Raw genomic sequence first — 17,140 nt, 5'->3', positions numbered from 1 at the left:
CAGGCTCCGCGTGGATTTGTGGGTGTGGAGCACTCAGAGGTGAGTCTTACTGTGTGTGGGGGAAGGCAGAAAACCCAGCTCCAGCTCACCCAGGAGTCCTGGCATCCCAGCACAACCTACTGGGATGAAATGCCTATCACCCGGGAGGTAGAGGAGAACAGGCATTGCTCTAGGGCTCGCCTGGGTGCGAGGCAGTTCCGTGACAGTAAACAGAGACCTTGAGAGGAGGCAAAAGTGCTTTATAGAACTCGCTATAGCCAGGGAGGCAGCCGTCGTACGAGTGTTCTGGCAGGGATTTGAAGGGCGGGCAGAGGAGTGGGAAAGCTTTAAAGTAGAAAGAAGGGAAGGCCCTGTTGGCACAGGGAGACTGCAGGTGGCCTAACTAGAGGCAGGGCATCACATGTGATTGGTTAGCAAAGCATGTTTGACTTTGTCTATTTGGCCTTAAATTGGAAGCCAAGACAAAAATTAGAGAAGCTATCAGTTATGAATCAAGTTCTGGCCAGTTTGGCCCGACTGTTACAGAGGTGACTGTTTGGCTTCCTGGACTGGTTGCTAGAAATAGTGGCCTGACTGCAAGTCTGACTTGTAGGTAATGGGCTGGCTTCCTGGATGGGTTACTGTAGAACCATGGGTTTGTTTTCTGGGTTGGTTGCTGCAGATTGAGGGTCAGAATTCTATTTTCATACACTGTGTGGCCATTGTCCATTTGTATGTTCAGTCTCTCAGATCAGTACTCACCCAGGACCTAGTTTATACCAGACCACGAGGGTGGCCTGATGGAACCTCTGCCCATAAGAATCCTGAGCCCAGCTGAGGAGCCTGTGGGGTCTTGAGCAGATCACAGAGGCCCCAGGGCAGTAGGGTGAGACTGGTGTGCAGTGTGGAGAGAAAATGACCTGGGACCCAGGATGATAGCCAGCCTGTTGGGTGGGAGGAAGGAAGGAGACATAGTGCCAAGGAGGGGGTTTCCATAGGTCCCTCCTCGTAACCCCAACTCCACTCACTGCTGGCTCCTTGCCAGTCTGTGGGCAGAGCACGGTAGTGGGTGCTGCTCTCCCATGGGTGTTCTTGTGTTCCAGGACAGGGTTCCTGAGGGAGGATGGGGAAGGGCTACCCATGCAGTCCAAACAGCTTCCTCTCATCCCCCAAACCCTTTTTTGTCTGAGCGGATCCCTGCTGCTTCTGCCTGCCCAGCATCCATTTCCCCTGTCTTAGAAATCAGATTCCATTTTTATATTTCACTCTGTGCAGAGTGAGAGAGGCTGCCAACACTTCTGGATTCATGAGAGAGTGTGGAATGAAGACCTGGCCAACCAGTGCATTTCACTCCTTCAGAGATAGCATGTGACTCAAGGCCATCCAACCAGAACTAATCCTGGTATGTATGTAGGCCTACTGGGCAAGGTTACCTGTGTTCACTGGGACCACTGAGTTCATGGGATATAAACCTGGGGCTGCTGGCAGTCACCACAAGAGGAAATTGTGCTTAGAAATGAGTCAACATGTAGAAAAATAGAATCAAGAGAGGGTGAAAGTGAAACTGAGTCATGACCACATCATTGGAGCCCCTGGATCCAGTTTGCCTGAAAGCCCTGGTCCTGGACTTTTTAGTTAAGAGGAACTGTGTCCTTTTTAGTTTAAAGCATTTGAGTTGATTGTTCTACCACAAGAGTTGTGATTAATTCGTCCTCCTTTGGGGAAACAACAGCACAGCATTTACCCCTCATCTCATCTGGAGTGTGTACCTCAGACTCTCTTATTCTTTTCTCTCTCTTTCTACAGTACTTGCTGGCGGGCAGTGAGTTCCCAGGGGTTAGGGAAACAGTGTAGGGGTTAAACTCAGCTGGGGAAAGGGGGTTTAATTAAATGATCTCTAGATTTTCTTCCCACTCAATCTAAGACTTTTATCAATATCTATATGTGAACCCACCTACATATCAGATGAGATGACAATTAACAACCCTAAACGATGAAAGTTGACATTTCCCCTGTGCAGGTACTGTTCTAAACACTTCCATCTGTTTGTCTTTAACCCAACAGCCCTGAGGGACAGGAGTTGCCTTCCTCTTCTTGCTGAGGTTTAACAACCTGCTTGAGGATGCATAGCTTGTGCACAGTGAGGCATGGATCCAGACTGGGCGGGTCTAAGCTCTTAACTGCCAATTTGGGGCCTGGCGTGCACTGTGTTTTCTTTGTCCCCTTTCCCTTCCCATACAGATGGATGGCCAGCTGCCTGAGCCCCTCAGCTTCTCCACCTCTCTCCCTGCTCTCAACCACTGGGACCTGGGACTTGATGGGAGAGGACAGGTCCAGAGCAGTGGGGCTTAGGGACAGGAGAGCAGGTGAGCATATGACAGAAGCTCAGAGGGAGAGACCTGGGGCAGGGGAGAGAGATTTTTTTTAGGGGGTATCAGGGCTGTGGGAGATGGGGAAAGAGATGGGTCATGTCAGGGTATGTGTGTGTATGTGTGTGTGTGTGTGTGTGTGTGTGTGTGTATGTGGGGTATGGGTTGAAATTCCTTTCAAATGATTTTGGGGGAAGGAAGTTAAAGACTTTGTTAGTAGTAGTAGTCATTTTTAACCCAGACTGTGTGTGTCTATAGAAGACTGGACCACAGGGTCAGGAAGACGTAAGGGTCTGATGATCTATTTATCCATTTCTCCATTCATCCATCCATCCAGCCAGCCATCCAGTTTTATAGCCTCAGTAAGTTAGTGTGAGCATTCTGCCAGCAAGACATGGAGGACACTGCAAGGGGGATAAGCATGGAGACATAGTTAGAAGACCCACATGTGGGGCCAGCAGGCCAAGCTAAGCTGTCTGGGGCTTCGGTGGGAGTGAGAGGTGAACAGAGTGCCTGAGGGTTTGCTCTGGCTTGAGGGGATCATCTTTAGGAGCTTTAGGAGGGCTAAGGCTCTCTCTTGGCTCTTGGCTGTTTCCCTGACCATCAGAGGTCAGGATCTACGCTGAGTGTGTACTGTGCAATGCTTTGAGGGCCACCTTGGCTCCAGGTGTAAGGGGATATCAGTCATTTCTGGAAATTGTGCTGTCAGGCAGCAAGTATTTTCTGCTTTCGAGGATGATGCTCTGGGTTCTCCTGGAGTGATTATGCTAATGGAATGAGGGCCCCTTCTGATGGATAATGCCAACTCTGCGGTCCAAGCCAGGGGTCAGTTGGCATTCTATCCCCTGGATGTGAAAGGAGATGGTTCCACGCTGATGGTTAGAAAAGCAATAGGCATCTGAATGGGTCTGAGTGCAGAGGCTGGCAGTGTTTGCAGGGGAATCCAGACTCCTGGGTGTCCCGGGCATGACAGGCTCCAGGCAGTGGCAGTTACAGTCTACAGGGCACAGGCGCTCAGCGAACACTTGCTGACTTGAACTGAAGGGGAGTTTTGTGATTTAGCTCCCTAAAATGATGTTTAAATGACAGTAGCCTCCAAGGCAAAGCAACAGAAGCTGAGATCATGAGCCAGGGCCACACATAGGCATTCTCTGAAATTGATGCCTCAGGTGTTGCTGCCACTGAGAGGGCATCTAGAGAGTATCTGTGTGGCTCTGGGCCTCCACTTTCTTATCTGTAAAGTGGGATGGTAGGAGTACCTCTTTTATGGGGCAGCTACAAGAAACCAAGTGAGGCAATGTGCTCAGGAATGCCCCAGCACCTAGAAGCACGCAGGCCGTGGCACTGGGTTTCCTTTTCCATTTCCGAGAATTCTAACTTCTGTTTTCCCAGCTACGGCTTGTGTTCCAGTTGCTGAGGTAGAACCCTACTTTGTTCCTAGGCAGGAAAATAAAGGGCCACTCGAGTGAAACAATCTTTGTGCCCATTTGGACCAAGACTCCTGCTCTGTTGTGCTCATTTCCCAATACATTTGCTACTCCTGCCTACCAAATAGCCATTCGGAAGTCAGCCCCCCTCCTGTTCTTACGTCCTTTCCTCCTAATCCCCTTTTTCTCTGTTTTGTCTTCCCTCGTGCTTCAGAAATATCATGAATCAGGCCACACAGATATAAGCAGCACCCCTCAGAGCAAGGACCTTTCCAGCCCCTGGCAAAGGTGATGTGTGATTCCCAGCAGTGGGGCGACTGCTCTGAGACATGCCGTCACTGGTTGCTCTGCGTGAGCTGGCCAGGCATGGGTGTTTAGAGGGGACGGGCGCGTCACTCAGGGCCAGGCTGGGCCCAAGGCCTGGAGCTGGGGCCTCAGGAAGCTTTCTCCTTCCCTCCAGCTGGCTGCTGGACTGGGCTATCCAGGGTGGCATGTGCTCCATCAGAGGTCAGGTTCAAGCACAAGAAAAGGGCTCTATTATAAAGGGAGTATTAAGGAGCACTATACATGCACCCAGGGACCCCTGAGAAGCAAGGCTGGGATAACCCAGTAATGCGGCATGGAGGAGAGGGAGGACAGCAGGACCAAAGGTGTGGAGGTGGACCTGTGAGATGCTATTGTGGGGAAGGAGAGGTGGAGGGAAAAGTACATCTCTGTGTCCCCAGGGACCAGGCATTGGTTCAGGCAGCTTGCAGAGATCTCACAATAGTTCTGGGAGCAGGTATTTTTTTCCAGCCTAACTGAGGTATGATTGACAAAGATATTTCAGGTGTAAGTGATGTTCTGATATACATAGTGAAATGATCACCACAATCAAGCTAATTAATATATCCATCAGCTCACATAGTTACCATTGTGTGTGTGTGTGGTGAGAAGATTTATGATCCACTCTCAGCAGATTTCGAGTATACAGCACATCATTATTAACTGTCATATTTTGCACGTGAGGACCTATGCAGAGAGAAGCTCAGAGAGGTAAACCTGTTGCCACGGTTGCCCCACCAGACCCTGTCTGATTCCAAAGGCCCCTCCCCCCACTGCACCTGCCAGCTTTGGCTGGGCTACTAGCTTCTCCATCCTTCCTTGGAGGAAAGGCCCTTGTGCTCCGGTTTACATATGGTCAGTTGGATTTTCCCTCAAAGCCATCCCAGACCCGGGAGAGCCTGCAGCCTGCAAGCTTATCCTCAGTTATGCCAACACGTCTCTCTTTCATAAATTCCCCTCGGTGGAACAGGGCTTTTTTTTTTTTTTTTTTTTTTTTCACTCTAATTCCTGCTGCTCTATTGATTACTATAATTCAGCCCTAATTGGACTTCTGCAAAGCACACGCGCAGATGACAGCGGGCTTCTTGGCAGCACGGCATGCATTATTAATGCGCCAGTGCTGGCCTTTCCCCTGCTCCCTGCCTTCACCTCGGGAGCTCTGGAAAACAGACCCCTGAGTAATGTGGCTTCCCTGTGAATTCACCTCTTCAGGATATTTGTTTCCTCTTGAAGGAGAAGAGGGATGCAAAGCACACAACTAGCAAGCAGCTCTTTAATCGCCTCTCTGCTGGCCCAAGGAATGGCCCCCTCAAGACTAAGACACTGAGCTCTGTGAGTGGCAGCTGCAAGGGAGCCCTGGGCAGGCCCACGAGCCAGTGAGGTTCGAGAAGCCGGTAGGACAGACCCAGAATCTGTACCTGGTCACTGATGGGGGTGGCCGGAGAAGAAGGGTCACATTGGGCCAACACTTGAGACAACCAAATTGAGGCAAAGAGGAACCACGTTCTGTGGGCAGAAACAGAACAGACTCTCATTATCAGGACAGGTCTGGGAAGCTCACTTCCCAATAAGAGCTTGGAGACAAGTGAAGAGTTTAATGGCTCCCGAGGAGTGCAGATGCCAGGATGTATGTCTGACAGACCCTGCTTTGCAGCTTGCCAGGGTGCTGGTCCTGGTTAGAGGACCCTGGTCTGAGCCTCTCAGAGTGGAGCGGGGGTTGGGAGGAACTGTGTGGTGGTCAGTCATATGCAGCAGCTCCAGGGATATGAGAAGAGTTACACTTCTCATGCCTCCGATGTCTGGGGCTTCTTCCCTGCCCGCCAGGAGTGGATGGAGTCAGGAGGCTACCGTGGATCTGGTTGGGTGGGGCCACAGGGCAGCTGCACTAGCTGCTTAGACCCCAGGAAGGACAGAGACAGGCAGGGTGTGGACTGAGCCCAGCTCATACCCTGGGGTTTGTTTGTTCTAGAGCCAATACACCTGCTCTTCCCTAACACTGGCAGGCAGGTGACAGTCCCTGAGTCTACAGCACACCCACTAGCCATTCTGTATCACTCTGCACCATTAGACAAATTTTAATTACTGGAATACTCTGGCAGGTTCTGGGGAAATAACTACAGGAAAGATTGACAGAGTCAATAGCCCCAGGGCTGGAAAACAACTAAACAGGGGATTGTGGCAAGGGCCTGGAAGACGGGGCTCCCCTAAACTCACATCTTTGGGCATCGTGAAGAGGGATAATCTCAGGATTCTACCCCCAGTGCTGCCCTCCTTGAGGGCTTGCTGCAGACGCTGGCACAGGCTGGAATTCTGCAGTTTGCTCTCTACAGGGAAGATGGAACAATGAGTCAGACAGGCCCGGTGGAAGTCCCCTTCCTTAGCTAATCAGGCACAGGACGCTCTCATTCCCTCTCTCACTCTGCGTGTACTGGACTTGCTTTTGCAGTGGACACGGGTGATCCTTGGGAACAGGGTCTGTGCCGGGGGCCTCTGCCTGTCCTTAGCACCCAAGGAATGCCCAGTAAGTGAAAACGTGAAGAGAGAGGAAGGGACTCTGGCGCTGGCGCAAAGAGAGGCTGGGGGCTGAAACACTTGTCTCTGCAAAACGCCGCCCGCCAAGATGGGTAGCGTCCTTGCCCCTTCCCAGGGGCTGTGAGCTGGTGCTTGCTCAGGCCCTCTCACCTGTTTGTGTTCTCCCGCTAGGGGACGGGACGGCTGTCTGCACTGTCTTCTCAGTCTACCAACTGGGGCTCTGGTTGCTGTGGCAGGACCTGTTGGCAGCTGACTTCTTTGCGCCTTTCTCTTCTGCCTCCCTCTTCCTTCTCCTGGAATGAATGTCTGCCAGGGTCACAAGGTGGGTCTCAATCTCAGGGCAACAAGCGTGGGGCAGGGGTCTTCTGCCTGTTTCCTGGGGAGTGAGGGAGAGGTGGCATGCCCCTCGACTGCCTCTTGCATGGGCCTGCATCTTGCTTTCAATTGGCTTCCTTGTTTACCTTTGCATAGTAGCCCTGACTGTCAGGTCAGTTCAAAATCTCAACTTATTTGTTAGAAAGATGAGCATCTGCTCCCTTCTAGCTTCATTTAGAAACTGTTGGGGAGGGAAGAGGGCAGAGTCAGGAAGAAGTAAGCCCTGTCTACCGGTCTCACCACACCTGGAGCATCCCACTCCTCCCCTGCCTTCTGACTGACCAGTCGCTCCCCCAGCCTTCCATAGCTCACTGTTGGATGCCTCCATCCTCCTCGTTCCTCCCTCATGTTTGAACCAATGCCCAGGCCTGTCAGTCCTACATCCCACCCGTCTTGCTGTCTGGGGGGGCAGAAGGCCACTGGCTGCTAGCACAAGCCATGGAACCTGATCCCTGGTACCACATCCCAGCCCGCCAGCCGCCAGCCGTGTGTGCTTGGGCAGGTTCTCTTAGCTTCCCTGTGCCTCTGTTTACACATCTGGAAAATAGGGTAATTCGAGAGGTTGTGAGGCTGGAGTCTGGCAGGCATGGGTGTTGCACGTGTTCGCTGGCACCATCACATGCCCTCTGTTTCTATCTCCACTGCCCCTGCCCTCACTCAGTCTCCTCTCTTTTGCCTGGACTATCGCAGAGCTTCCCAACAGATCACCTCCCATGCCACATCCATCCCCTTCACCTGGACAGCTTCCTTGCCGCTGGCTCCCTCTGCCTGCAGGACAAAACCCAAACCCTGTATCCCGGCGCCTGCACCTCTCTCCAGCTCCCAGTGTGCACACTGCCCTGCCTCAAAGAGCATCCCGGGGTGCTGGGCTCCTGGGGCTGTGGTGACTCGTGTTTGCTGCAGTGTCATCTGTGGCTTTGAGTCAACGTCTTGGCTCTTGGCTATTGGAGGTAGATGCTGCATGATGAGTAAAACACACATTCATTTAAGTGTCACTGAGTGAACAAACTAAATGAAATCTATGTACTTTGGAAGCAAAAAAACTGCAACATTCTTGATGTCAGAAAGATTTTCCTCCCTGAGCAACTTGGAAACCTCACGGGGCTGCCTGCTCTCTGTCCTCCACATGACTTGCCCTTCTGCGGCCTGCATCTCTCCCTGCTGTTCCCTCTGCTCAGAGCACCCTTCCTTTTGTCTTCAGGAGGACATCTAGGCCCCTTCGAGGCCAGGCTGGATGTCACCTCCTTTCTGAAAGCTGTTCTCATTCCCACTGGACTCCATACAAGCCTGTGCATGGCACCACATTTGAGTGACAGGGCTTTGCAATGACTAAACACATTCTGAAGCCGGTTTGTCTCAGTTCAAAACTAGGCTCCACTACTCACCAGTTGTGTGGGTTCCTTAACCTCTGTCTGTCTGTTTCCTCATCTTTGCAATGGAGATGGCAGCAGGCCTTACCCCGCAGGGGTTCTCAGAGGACTAAATGTGTTAATATCCATATATGTAATATGCTTATATCTGTTCCTGGCATATTAGTGTTATTTAAGCATTTGCCATATTACATTATTTGAATAAGGTGTTTTATGTGTCCTATCCCTCTTTCCAGAAGACTGAGAGCACCTTGAATGGCCAAGTCTCCTTGGTAGCAGGCTCTCTGCCTCTCTGGGCCCTAGGATGGAGCTGTGTGCAGCAGGGATTGGGAGAGTTTGGTTGGAAGTGCAGAGGGGGGTCCAGGCTCAGGGGCCACCAGTGTTCAGGAGAGCTGCACCTGAGATTAGCTTGTGGTGCCTGGTCTTCATCTCAGGCTCAGTGTGTGGAGACCACATGAGGCACCAGGAGGAACTGCCCAGGATCTGGGCTTCTGCCAGTGTGGGCGCTGAAAGCTGCTTCAAGTCTGATCAAGAAATCTTGCCCAAGCACCCTGGGGTTCTGCTGGGGACCCTCATTACCTTTAGGACAAGGTCACCAAGGTATGTGATGTGGCCTTCAAGGCCCCCAGGGCTTGTGAAGTTCATCTCTCATTACCCCTTCCCCTGTGGGGACCCTCAGCACCTGCCCGCCCCCACTGCCAACTAGCCAGCTTTGCAGAGGGTGCCCATGATTCCATTCAGAGGGAGGGAGATCCAATTCTAGGGCCTCAATATCCACACCCTGTGGAGGAATTTGTTCACCTGCACTCAGAAACCAATGAGGACACTTCTGGAGGGGTGAGGTGATGTTTTCTACCTTTCCAAGCACTTCTCCAAGATCACTCCAGGGAAGAGGGGGCACAGGTGGCTGGGGACAATGACTCTGGGCTCTACAGGGGATGGGGGAGCAGGTGAGAAGCCTGGGCAGGGCAGCAGGATCTGGGGAGTCCATGGGCCAGGGCCTCCCCTGGTTCAGGGTGGAATCCAGGTCCATGGTCCTGGGAGGGGCTGCCTCAGGCCTCCCCTGCTCCTGATGCACAAACCTCCTCATGAGGGGGCAGGCCTATGCCTCAGCTCCTCTTCTGGTCTGAGGGGCTGGGACTCAGCTGTCCTGTAGACAGGGCGAGGCTGGGTGAGCTAAGATGTGGGGCAAATTCCCAGCAAGCGGACCCGATGTCCCCCTTAAATGGAGGATCTGGCAAAGCAGAAGGAACTCCTCTGAACAGCCATGTGGATGATCTGGGATAGGGAGACAGGGCCCAGAGGCCCTTGGAATTGCAATGCTGATCCCTGCTCAGCAGAGGGAGGTCAGGGCCAAGCTGACATATGTGCTGCTGACTGTTCTCTTCACCATTTCCTCTGGAATTTGGAGTGGGAAGTCCTTTCTGTGAGGGACATTCCTGTACACGCTTGGACACTTAGCATCCCTGGACCCCGTCCACTCTAATGCCAGTAATGGCTCCTTCCCACCCCAACAGTAGCTGGGACAACCACAAACACTTCACACACATCTGTTTTCCTTTGTCCCCCAGGACAGGAGGACAGGAGTGGGGCTGCCAATGACCACACACCCCCGTCCCCCCTAAGGGAGCTCCTAAAAGGCAAGGGGTGGCATCACCAGCAGTGACACAGAGGGCCCGGTGGCCGGTTGTTCCAGGAGAGATGCTGGCTCCTACAGCTGGCTCACCTGGAGCCTCGCTTTTATCTGCACCACTCCCCCACAGTGGGGTAGCAGAGCCTGTGGTAGGTCCTGGCAGGTTACAGGGTTGGCTGTGCCAGCACCCCAGTTCAGGGCCACAGCAGGCAATGATCCTGCCCCGTGGTCTCAGAGCCTGGCTGCCACTTCTCCCATGGGCTCTGGGAGGGCGTCCCCATCTTGGAGTTCCCTTTTGTAGTTAGTGTGACAGCCTGGACACCTTCCGGTCCTTTACCTGGGCTTCTTTATCTTCCTCAGGTTGGACAGAAATGTGTGGATGCTCTTCTGTGCAGGAACTCAGCCATCAGTCACCAAATGATTGGGGTCTTCGTCTTGCTGCTCTGCGGGACTGTGGGGGCCCAGGAGAGCAGAGCGGCTGCAGCTGTGGCTCACCAGCCCCAGGGGAGACAGAGCATCAGAGGCTGGCCTGCCCACTCCCTTCTTCTGCTCCCCTAAAGCTTCTTCCCGCAAATGCCACCCTCCACTTGGCCGGCCCCCCATGGCCCCACCATCCTCCACTCCTAGCTTTACCCTATGAACCTTGCATCACTGCCAATTCCCTACACTCCCAGCACCATCCTCACGCCTGCTCCTCCCAGCCTCGCAGCCTCCCAGCACTGTCCTGCTGCTCTGAGGAATCCACGCATCCTATGTCCTGGGTCCCCCGGACTGAGCTGTCTTTCTCCCTCTTACCTCCCCCTTTCTATGAGTTTGTGGGAATCTGACTCCCCTCTCACCTACTCCCTCTTCTTATAGTAGAGGTGGAGCGGGAATCTTGCAGTGGGGCGGGGACAGTGTCACAGAGGGGGTGGAGGGCCCAGTCTGAGACCATCACTGCAGGGTTGGGAGACAGCCAGGAATCATCCTGAAGCCCTGACATGGGCCCATTTTCCAGACAGCAGGGAGCAGTGAGGGCAGAATTGTTCTGGAGCAGAGAGAGAGAGAGAGAGTCCTGGAAACACCATATGTAAAATAATCCCGTGGAAAAGGCATTAGAACTCTATATCCAAAGCAATCCTGGAGTCAATTCTACTTCAAGCCTAGGACTTTTGACAAAGCAAAGCACTCTTCCCTTTCCTTTGTAAACCTGCTTAGAGTGCCATTCATTTGGGGATCACAGAAATCTTTGAGTGATAAAAGGAGTTTCTCTATGCCAGTCTTTAACTCACTTATTTTCTGCAGCATGCAGGGTGAAGGTAGTCAAAAAATGTCACACTGCTGGGTTGGGAGATACTAGTTGGAAGGAAATCCGACCGAAAGAGAACTCTCTGCTCATGACCTTCCCTCCCCTTTCAGTGTCTGGGCCTAAGGCTCCATGGTTGTCTTAAACGGGAAGAGGTGACTGCTCTCCTCCCAAGTCCTAATCTTACAGCAGGTGGCACAGAAGGCTTTTCCGTTGTTTCTTGAAGAAGCTGTGACATGGGCACCATTTCTCTAAAGGGAAAACAAAGTATAGAAGAGCTTTCCTAATGTTGGTTACATACCCAGCTCTGAAGGCAGGCCACAGAGGTTCACACCCCCACTCCACCGCCTCCTGGACTGAGTCCTGTGACTTTGCGTGCCATGTAAGAGGGAGATGGTGGCAGACCTCACTTGCAGAGTAGTTTCCATGATCAAATGAGTTGGCACATATGAGGCATTTAGCCTGTTCCTGGCATGTCCTTTCCCTGGCTGCCATGTTAGGGGGATTCAACCGACCTGGAAACCCTTACACTGACAGCCTCTGACAACAAACTCGCTGCCAGATCCTGAGCTAGACACAGACTCTGCCCACGGTCTAGTAGGGCTCCGGTCACAAACCAAATGGTGCACGCTGTGCAGTGAGGCAGACGAACTGCACCCACAGGGATACGCCATCTGAGCTGGGTTTGTCAGAAGGGCTGGGCCACGGGGCGTGAGGGAGAAAAAGAGAGCTGGATGGAGAAAGGTGCGGCTGTGGTGTTGGGGGGAAGTGATGGGCAGCCTGCTACATCAGTGGGTCCCTGCGTCCAGAGAATGACCCTGGATACTGGTCTGCAGGAGGTGAGATTCAACGGTTTTGTTTGTTTTAATTTTAAAACATCTTTTTTTGCTGATATAAAAGTTACAGTGAAACACTTTGGGAAATTAAAAATGAAAGCAAAAGTGAAAAGCAAATAGTGAAGGGTCCCACAACTGACCAGAATTTTAGAGGACTTATTTCCAGAATTATGAGTTTATTCCATCAATGACTAGGGAGGGGTGCAGGCTTGGTCTTTCACCATGAAGGATCCTATCCCGCTTGTCAGGGAGTAAAATGCACTTGAAATCAAGACATTCTTCAAGCTCCCCTTTGGGTCAGTGCCAGCGTCCCCTCCTATGCATGCCCTGAACAGCCTTCTCTCTTCATCTGCCTCCCTCCTGGGTTTTCTTCCACCTTCTTCAGTTCTCACTTCAAATCTTGGCCTCCCTGTATCTCCACCTTCATCAGAGTGAAACATCTGTAAAACTGACACAGATTTCTCTTGCTAATTCATATTTTTTTCCCCAAGGACTCCTCGGGTGGGATGGAGCAAGACATTGGGGGTGAAGGGGACCTAGTACCCCTTTTGTTCCACTGTGGGACAAAAATACATGGGGTGGAGCAGAAAACTCTGGGCCTCTCCCCTTCCTTTCCTCTCCCTTTCCCTGTCTCTCCCTCTCAGGATGCTGGGATGCCACTGGGGACCTTGACAGTTGTCGGGATAGAATAGCTGCAATTGGACCTTGATTGGGTGCAGTTTGGGACCACTTCACCTAAATGAATACTGGTAAGATTCCAGTGTATCTTGGTGGCCCCTCTGCCCCTCATCACTTGCACCCCTGCTCACTCTGCAAGTTCAAGGTGCTGGTGGAGTCCCTGAGTTCTCTTCTGGTCACCACCGAGGCAAATGCCCTCTCTTGCATCAGGTAGATTCTTGCTGCAGCCGCCTTCCCACTATTCTCTGGCTGGCAGAATTCTGCAGTGTTTCTGCCCTGGGGCTCTTCCATTTCCTGAGTTTCCAGCACTAATACATGCTTTCCCCATTTGTATATACCAGCAGGAAAGTGGGAGTTGGTGAGATGTAAAGCCTCAAATCTCTGTCTTACAAAGACATTTTCTGTAAAAAGAAGAATCAATATATTGTTAATGGTACCTTTAGAGATGAAATAAATGAACAAAGCCTACCTTTACCATACTACAGAGGTCATACATTACAGACCCCATCACACGCCTAAAGCTCTGAGGACCTCTGGGAGAGTTTGGCAGCCACTCCGCTGTCTTGCCAGCCTTGCCAAGGGAGGCTGTGGATTGATCCTCTTGGCTGGCTGGTGTGTCAATGGCTACCCCTCAAGACTCTTTCTTGATGGCCCCTTAGGAAGTTAGCCAATCCTCCTATCTGTGCATGTGGCCAACACAGCCCCTCTTTGTGTACTGTACTCATCTTGCAGAGAGAAGCCTTTTCCAAAGACTGAGAAACTTTGGCTTAGCTCAAATAGTCATCTGTTTTCTCCTGGGCATGTGACAAGACTTAAAGTTTGGAAAATCACTGAGTTATTTGACCTGTAATAAAATCTGGATGTTGTCAGTTCTCTTGGAGGTGTTTGTTTATTCTAAGAGATCTTCAAATTTCAAGCAGCAGTGTGTGTGTGCTGACACTACGTTTGTAACCAACGTTATAGCTCACCTAACATACACATAGCCGTGATGTTGTTTGTTCCTTATAGTTTAGGGTGGGCAGCTAAAGACAGGGATTACCAAGCTCACTTCATAGATGAAGAAACTGAGGTGAAGAGAGATGAAGTAACTCACCCAAGACCACTCAGTAAATCCCTGACAAAACCAGGACTCAAATCCAGATCCCTGGCTCCTACACCAGTGAATTCTATACCAACCTTAGAAATTGAGTTCAGTTACTAGGAAGTAGAATTTCAGGAATGAGATATTATCTAAAGTATATCTTTGACATTGATGAACAATCACCCAGGATAAACTCTAAAAAATATACCTCTGTTCTTCAAATTTTATTGACCTAAATCAAACAATGAAACAAAACCACCAAAAGCTTCAACACCCTTATATGCATTTTAGAAGCCATGTAGTGACCAGTGTGGTACCTGAAAGAGTCCACTCCGATTATACCTCAGAATATAGCCTCACCCTACCCTGTTCTTCTCAGGGAGATACCATTCCCATCACAGTTTTATTTTCAACAAGTTACAATGGTTTAAAATTCAAAAGGTTAAAAGGTAACAAACACAGTGAAAATTCTCTCTCTCATTCCATTCTCTAGTCACCTAGCACCCAGTAATGTCACCTGTTCCAAGTGTCCTTGCAGAGAAAGTAGGTACAAGCGAATAGGTATCTATAACCCCCTTTTGTATGACAAGCGTTAGCTCACTGCTGTACACACTGTTCTTGTGCTTGTCTTCACTCCCTGCATCTTGGAGATTGTTCCTTGGCAGTACACATGGGTGTCTGTATTCCTACTACAGTTATAGTAGACCCTGTTGATGGGAATTTACATGATTTCCAATCTGTTGCTGTCATAAGCACTGTTTCAATGAATAACCTTGTGCCTTTGTCATTGTGCTGTGATTCCTACAAGTGGAATTCCTGGTATATGCATTTATAATTTTGATAGACATCAACAAACTGCCCTCCACAGAGGTTGTACCAATACATATCCAGGGTAGCAATTAGTCCCCACTACCCTTGACTCAACTCATTGCAAATCCTGATGCTGGATGCCACCTGCTTTATCTTTATAAAGCCTGAGCAGTGTGACAGCCACATCATGTCAGCTCCTGAGAGGCCACGGAAGAAGATGGTGAATGATTCTCACCAATGTTTCCAGTGACCTTCATGTTGCTAAATCCAGAGGGCACTTTCAGTTCTTATCCTACTGACATGCGGCAGCACTTGGCACAGCTGACCCTCCTCCTTCTTGCTTGATTTTCCTATTTCTCTAGATGATATTGATACTTTCTGTTTCCTTTGCGGCTTATTTTCCTCTTCCCAGCTGTTAAGTCAGTAGTTTTCAATCATGGCCACACAGTAGAACTACCTGGGAAGCTTTTAAAAATTCAGATGCTCAGGTCACACCCCAGACCAATTCAATCATAAATTCATAATCTCTGTAGGTGGAACCCAGGCATCAGCATTTCTAAAGCTCTTTACATGACTACTTGCAACCAAAGTGGAGAACCACTTCATTAACATGGACTTTATAGAGACTGATCCATTTCTATTATCTTACTATTATATTATCTCTTAACAATTGCATGCAAGCTCATGGCTTCAATTACCCTCCTTACACATTCATATCTCCATCCTAGATCTTTCCTCTGTGCTCCACACCTGAGTACAGAGCCAATTTAAAATCTCTTTCAGAGAAAAACAAATACAGTATGCTAACACATATATACGGAATCTAAGGGAAAAAAAAGCCATGAAGAACCTAGTGGCAAGACGGAATAAAGACACAGACCTACTAGAGAATGGACTTGAGGATATGGGGAGGGGGTGGGGTGAGATGTGACAGGGTGAGAGAGTGTCATGGACATATATACACTACCAAATGTAAAATAGATAGCTAGTGGGAAGCAGCCGCATAGCACAGGGAGATCAGCTCCGTGCTTTGTGACCACCTAGAGGGGTGGGATGGGGAGGGTGGGAGGGAGGGAGATGCAAGAGGGAAGAGATATGGGAACATATTGTATATGTATAACTGATTAACTTTGTTATAAAGCAGAAGCTAACACACCATTGTAAGGCAATTATACTTCAATAAAGATGTTTAAAAATAAATAAATAAATAAATAAATAAATAAAATCTCTTTCACAAACACCCTAAATTTAATGGTCCAAAACCAAACTCATGACCTTCACCCCTCAAACCTGGTACTTTCCCATTGTTTCCAATTTGATGAATGGCACCACCCTCCATCCAGCTGTACAGCTCATAAGCAGAAGGACCCTCCTTGATACTTCCTCTCCCCTCCTTAATCCACCCTATGTCCCAGCCATGCAGTAGCTTCCTTGCTTGTCCACCTGCCTGTGCTCTGCACTCCCTTCACTCTCTATACCATATTGCAGCTGGAGTGATTACTTCCAAAGCACATTTGTGTATAGCATCCCTCCTCACCCTGCTTACAAACCCTCCAAGCTTTCTCCCCTGACATTGGGATAAAGACACATCTGTTACCCTGGCCTCCAAGGCCTGTATGACTGGGCTTTTGCCTTTGTCTCCAGCCTCCACTCCTGCTACGTTCCCCACCTGTGGGGTTACATCCTACTCTTCCTCCCACACATGGACCTTGCATATGTTCTTCCTGCTCTCAAACTACTTTTCCCTTCCCCTTAGCCTATTTGACTCTACTTTTATACATCTCATAGATGTCAGCTTAAGGGTTTCTTCCTAGGAGAAGCTTTCTACACCCTTGCAGACTGGGCCAAGCCAGATCTCCCTCTGAGAAACCCCCAGTAAACTGTATATCTTTCCTTTAAGGCAGTTTCACATTTATAATTTTACATTTTCTGTAAAAAATGTAACTCGATCCTTCAATTAATACCTCTGCCTGCCTTTGGACCAGAAGCCCTGTGAAAGCAAGGGTGGTGGTTCTTTTTCTTTGTCATTGTATTCCTGGGGCCTAGTACAATGACTGGAACCATGTAGTAGGTGCTAATATATGCTACAAAGTAAATGAACTGCAGGAATGATCACTTTTCATTTTATAATTGGGGAGATAGAGGCCTGGGGAGTCAAGAAATTTGCCTTCAGTTCAGAAGGAAGGTTTCAGGAGCAGCCTCATCCATCTGACCCTGTCGGGGACTTTTTGCTTCTTACCATCTCCAGTTTGAGTCATTTGACAACTCCTTCAGAATGAGAGAGTTATCAGTGAAAATCATTCCCGTTTAATAACTTCTAACAGCACTACATAAATACTGGAAAAAAATATAAAGAAATGTTTACAGTAGCTGCATCTTATAAGGGAGATTTACAAGACTATTAAAAATTATTAGACTTCTTCTGCAACAGAGCAGCTTTC

The 17,140-nt window shown here is 49.8% G+C and overlaps 1 long non-coding RNA gene across 1 annotated transcript; it reads left to right on the top strand.

The window, feature by feature from the left end:
• The first annotated feature begins 204 nt into the window (after positions 1 to 204).
• Positions 205 to 15,468, top strand: LOC309616572. Its single transcript, XR_014237515.1, has 3 exons — positions 205 to 2,345; positions 8,811 to 8,976; positions 10,370 to 15,468. It is a non-coding gene; the product is annotated as an uncharacterized lncRNA (long non-coding RNA).
• The last annotated feature ends 1,672 nt before the right edge of the window (positions 15,469 to 17,140 follow it).

This window comes from Balaenoptera borealis (assembly GCF_965194805.1).
Source record: "Balaenoptera borealis genome assembly, chromosome: 19".
Lineage (NCBI taxonomy): Eukaryota > Metazoa > Chordata > Mammalia > Artiodactyla > Balaenopteridae > Balaenoptera > Balaenoptera borealis.
This window is presented reverse-complemented; position numbering and strand designations above follow the sequence as displayed.